Here is a 5,700-nt window from a genome sequence, read left to right as displayed (position 1 = left end):
ACATCCCGAGTGTGGACGGAGAATTCCAGTCATTGGTTTTACCGATGACAGAAATTGACGACGAACGTCATTTTCAGTATATCAGGATGTCCGTCGGGGCTTTCGACAACTGGCTTCGCCGGGTGGCTCCTCCCATTAAGCATGGGAACTCGCACAGTCCACCGGTGATGCCGGCTGAGCGACTAGCGGTCACCATTCGCTTCCTCGCGTCAGGGATCAGTCATTTTTAAAACGTTTTTTAATTTGTGTATGCTATTCACGGCACTTTCTGTGTACAATGCCCGACACTGCCCCCACGATTTCTGTTGGAACTGCAACGTTTGGTCTGGTATCGGTACGCATCCGCAAGCTTGCAGGATACGGACAGAAATACGGACGAAATGTACGCAGAGAACGGACAGAAGGCTCCGTCCGTATCCGTATGCGTGTCTAGCGTAGAGCATAAATTAGCCTTAACGAGCGCGCACCACCCCTCTCCCCCCCTCTCCCCCCTGGCCCCCTCCCTCCCTCACTGAGAACGCGATTTGCGAGGAGGTGAACATTAGCATTTGGAGAGCTACGATGTCCAAAAGGAGATATCCGTCAGGTGCGGAAAAGAGGACAAAGAAGAAGGTCGAGGATGAAAAAAAAAACAAGGACAAGGTAAGGCTAAGTAATGTTATGTTTGCCAGATGAACGTTTAGCCGAAAAACATGTCGGTTTTTTAACGAGACACTTAAAACGTCGTTAACAGGTGCGTGTGTTAGCTGGCTAGCTGCTACATGTCCTAGCCTGCTGCAGTTAACATGTACTGGCTGATTTTAAGGTCTGTTTACGGTGAAAAGATAACAGCTGTTTGCCTGTGGGGGGGTGAAGGATCAATCACCCATTTATTAATGGCTGATTAGATATCTTTGGTTCATGCAAAATACATTTATGGTTCAAGTTTCAGTCTAGGCAGTAATATAAAGGGTCAGTAATCACCTGCTCCATACTGTGCAGGCCAGGGTCAGAATATCAACTGTATCTAAGTGTTAAAACAACACTCAGCAGTAAAGAGTGTAATTTATATGTAAATAGTTGTGCAATCTATCCCCCTGGACGTACATTAATTTATAGCACTATTTTCTGTAAACAATAATTGTAAAATCATTTTTATTGTCTCAGGTGGAGCAATACTGAAATACTTTGGTGGTGGTGGTGGAGCATCAACCAGTGATGATGGAGGCACTGGTAAGAGTCCCCTGCCTTCTCTTTGAATACTTTTTTGACAGTGCAACTTTTAAACTGATAGCTACTTGTGCTCCAGCCAATTTAAAAAAATAACTTTTAGAATCATCATCATCATTCCTCGTCTTGTACTTGGAGATTACCTTGTATGATGTATATTGTTTGATCTACTCTGCATGTAATGCATTTTCCATTTATAAATTATAATTGTCCCACACAGCAGCTGGAGATGACTCTACAGCAGCTGGAGATGACTCTCTACAGCAACACCTGGCTCAGGAGAAAATGTTTCTGGTAGGTAACCATAATGGTCAATCATAAATATCTTAATTTACAACAACTTGACCTTATGTATGAATTAGTTATGATAAAAAAATGCTTTAAACTAACAGACTTCAAAATTAAGAAAACGACTAATAACAGCAAATGTTAATGTTCTTATTTCATATCAGGCCCATCATCATTCGACCCTCATGTTGCCACATCCTCATCCCCTGTGGCTGGTTCCAGTCATACAGTTGGTAAGTTTCTTGTTTGTTGCCACAATATGTTTATCTCTGTTGGAAAATTAAATTGTGTGTACACAAGTGGCTAAAGAAATTCTACTTCTCCACAGCTCCAGTGGTTACTACTGATGATGCTGCTGACCAACCAACATCCTCTTCCTCTATTTCTTCCAACCCCGGGAACTCTGCTCCTCTACCTCCGAGCGATCCAGCACTGTGGCCAGCTAATCTGTCTGACCAATTAAGGACTGATTTGGTTTTGCTGGTTTTATGAATATTTGATACATACACTGTGAGGCAGGGCCCCCAATTTTATCCTGCTTAGGGCCCCCAGATGTACAGGGCCGGCCCTGATGTTAACGAAAGGCTACAGAAGCGGCATAGAAAGACATTCACCATTTTGCGTTACACCAACAACTGTAGATAATAAAACACACTTGAAACTTGGAGCTTTTAGCTCTGGTGTGAACAAGTCTCTATATACACGTTTTGTAGTAACAATATATTATTTCACAAACCGCTTAACATGGTAGCATGGTAGAACCTGTGCAGCTTTGGAATGAAAACCGAGTCAGACCACTCAGAAAATCTGACGAGAAACACGTAGTTATTTATTAGTCAGTGCATGCGTCGAATATCATTTGCATGGAGATACCCCTGAGCAGCAGCGCTGTTTTTTGTTAGTTTGGATGGATGCTAATGACCAGCACAAAGCTAGTATTTAAAATGTGAATGTTTTTACTGATGAGAGGAAATAAAAATGACATAATGTGTCAACTGCCTAAATACATTTGTTTGGTCTCATTTATAAAGTATTTAATGTCCATACATCCATTTTCTACAGCTTATCCTGTATTTAGGGTCACGGAGCCGATCCCAGCTGTCATTGGGCGAAGGCAGGGTACACCCTGGACAGGTCGCCAGTCTATCACAGGGCCGACATGTAGAGACAAACAACCATTCACACTCACATTCACACCTACAGGCAATTTAGAGTCATCAATGAACCTATCCCCATCCTGCATGTCTTTGGACTGTGGGAGGAAGCCGGAGAACCCGGAGAGAACCCACACTCACACGGGGAGAACATGCAAACTCCACACAGAAGAAACCCGGGCCGACCCGGGAATCGAACCCGGGACCCTCTTGCTGTGAGGCGACAGTGCTACCCACTACACCACCATGCAGCCACTAAGTATTTAATGTGTTTGATTTTAATAACACCTGCATTAAACTAAGTTGTGATTCATCAGGTTACACCCCACCGTTCCGAAAATATACCATATCCTCTTCTGTAGTTGGGCCCAGCTCATTTTAAGTCTATCAGGTTTCATTTGATGTTACAACTTTACTTTCAGGATATATGTAATTTGTGGAGGGGCGACTAGTTGTTATGGTACCTTATAAAATAAACAGCTCTTTCTTCTTTCATAATTGATTGTCTTAAAAGGGATAATAATTCAAAACAAATTGTGAAAAGTAGGCTACCACAATCTTGATAAGAACCATGTGTAATCATTTAACAACCACCAATTAACAGCTAGCAACATCTACACCTTCTACAATGTGCAACAACACTGCAGCAGTATCCATCATTTTCTTTAGGAGATGCACATTTCTACTTTTTAAAAACAATTTAATTAAAGGAATGTGAGTAGGCTACAGTACAGATTATGTTTACATACACCTCTAACAATATTATGTTAATACAAATGCATATCCAGAGATGGAAAGAGTACTCGACCCCAGTACTTGAGTAAGAGTACAAATACTACTGGTCAAAATTTACTCAGTCAGTTAGCTCAGTCGACATGGTACTCGAATAAGAGTAAAAAAGTACTTGCTTTTAAAGGTACTTAAGTATCCAAAAGTACATGCTTTTAAATGTACTTTACTTAAGAGTAAGAGTAAATTTCAAATAAAATGAATGGTTCTAGGCTTAACATAGGTAATAAATATTTGTGTAAAAAAGTCTTTGGGGGTTCATGTCTTCCTGCACCACCAGTAAATACCAACCACTGCTATGCGCAATACAGTTACACAAGATAAGTAAAATATAATACAGTACATATACCTTTAACTAGTATGACTAGATTAACATAATGTAACTTGCGGTGTAATATTGCCAAGGAAACTGCACGGTCATAGCTATGTTCGATGCTGCATCGAACATAGCCCATCTACAAGCTCACAAACGCAGAACTTCTGACTTCTGCTATGAGCCTGCCTGTTAATCAGGCATGCAAGGATGTTGTAAGACAAAGTATACATCCAGTTTATTCAGCCCAAAAGCAGCGTTCCCCCAGGATTATTATTATAATATATATATATATATATATATATATATATATATATATATATATATATATATATATATATATATATAACCCTAACCCTAACCCTTGACTTAATACAATAGGACGAGGGAAGATTCAAATTTCAAAGTTGGCGCCTATTTCCAGTTTGCTTCGTCCCGCCCATAACGGCCAACCAGCCAAGGTTGAAGAACGACAACAAGATGGGATTAGCGCGAGTGTCATCCAATCAGGTTCGTAGTGGGCATGTCACGAGTCATGCAAGTGAAAGACGTTATGGGCTTTTGGCGCATCATCTTCAAGAAGGAGCCAAGGAGGACGTATGAGACAGTCAGCCACAACGGACATTGTCAACCAAACGCTGTTTGAGGTAAGTCTCCCAGATAACGCATGTGAACGATATTTTAATTCCTTTTCATACCTCGAGTGGAAAGCCTTGAAGCTAACGTTAGCATCCCTCTGATAAATTGCTACCACCACGTAAGCTATTGTTAGCAGATAGCTATCGTTTTGTATGGTTTTGTGACTAAGTGACTGATGGCAGCCAGGCCATTTTATTTTGCAGCTAAAGTATTAATTGTTAACGCGCGCTTTCGGTCAAAGGCTTTTCTAACATGGCCAGAGGTTAGTCGTAATTGGGTTGTAATGTCCCACTCGTCCTGCATGAGTCGCGCAGAGACTTGAGATCTTTTTCTAGCATTATAGCATGCTACGTTAGCCTGCTCATTGCCGTCTTCCCTCGCTAGAGTCTGCTCTTTTTTTCACCAGGAGAGTTTATTTCTGTCTATCGCCACAGGTGTGGAGATGTTTGTTCGTTTGTGTTTAAATAATATTTTGAGTGTTAATTATGGAGTTATAATTGCTGCAAAACGATCTGTGTGCGTATTCAGATCTGCGTGTTCAGATGTGTGTGTGTGTGTGTGTGTGTGTGTGTGTAAAAAAAAAAAAAAAAAAAAAATCTGTATGTCTATATTCAGATTAGCAAGTGAATGGTACATAGCTCTGTAAATGTCTGATATCAGTTACAACTCAGGCAGGAGCTCTCGATTGGCTGTCTTTTTACACGTGACTACACCGAGTCAGCGCGTATTAGTATGTTAAGCATGTAATCTCTGGGTCTATTTGCTCTGTACAAATTGTTGATGCTAAATTATATGCATGCCTGCTGAATGAGATATTAGTCTATTGGATTTAAATGTTAAACTGAGGTAGTGAAATGTGGGTTTTCTGGTTACCATATTAAGTTTGGTTGCCTAATTATTTAATCTATTTATTTAAAAAAAAAGCAAAATTACAGATGTCATTTATTTTTGTGTTTCCTGTTGAACTTTAAATACTGAAGCATTGACTAACCTGTCTAAAGGACCAATTTGTGTTATCCATCCATCCATCCATTTTCTACCGCTTATCCTGTATTTAGGGTCACGGGGGATTTGTGTTATTTTTTGTAATTTTTTATTTTACTGTGCAAAATTGATTATTTTGTTGTAACATTTCATAAGTTAAAAAGCCTTTTCTAGCTCACACACAGCTCACGATTTCTGTGTGTTTTTGTTTGTCACCACAGTTGCCAAGTAAAGATTTGGAGATCCAGTCCTGACTCCTGTGTCTCCTTTCCAACTTGGGACACAACAGAGACATGAAATGGAGACGGGTTACATATATTTAAT

The 5,700-nt window shown here is 40.3% G+C and overlaps 1 long non-coding RNA gene across 1 annotated transcript; it reads left to right on the top strand.

Moving 5' to 3' along the window:
* The first annotated feature begins 210 nt into the window (after window positions 1-210).
* On the top strand, window positions 211-1,963 carry LOC311009938. The gene is made up of 6 exons (XR_014596715.1): window positions 211-328; window positions 368-642; window positions 1,147-1,212; window positions 1,430-1,503; window positions 1,662-1,726; window positions 1,826-1,963. It is a non-coding gene; the product is annotated as an uncharacterized lncRNA (long non-coding RNA).
* The last annotated feature ends 3,737 nt before the right edge of the window (window positions 1,964-5,700 follow it).

Source organism: Eutrigla gurnardus, assembly GCF_963514095.1.
Source record: "Eutrigla gurnardus genome assembly, chromosome: 24".
Lineage (NCBI taxonomy): Eukaryota > Metazoa > Chordata > Actinopteri > Perciformes > Triglidae > Eutrigla > Eutrigla gurnardus.
Note: the sequence above shows the minus strand (reverse complement) of the source record. Positions and strands in the feature narration are given on the sequence as shown.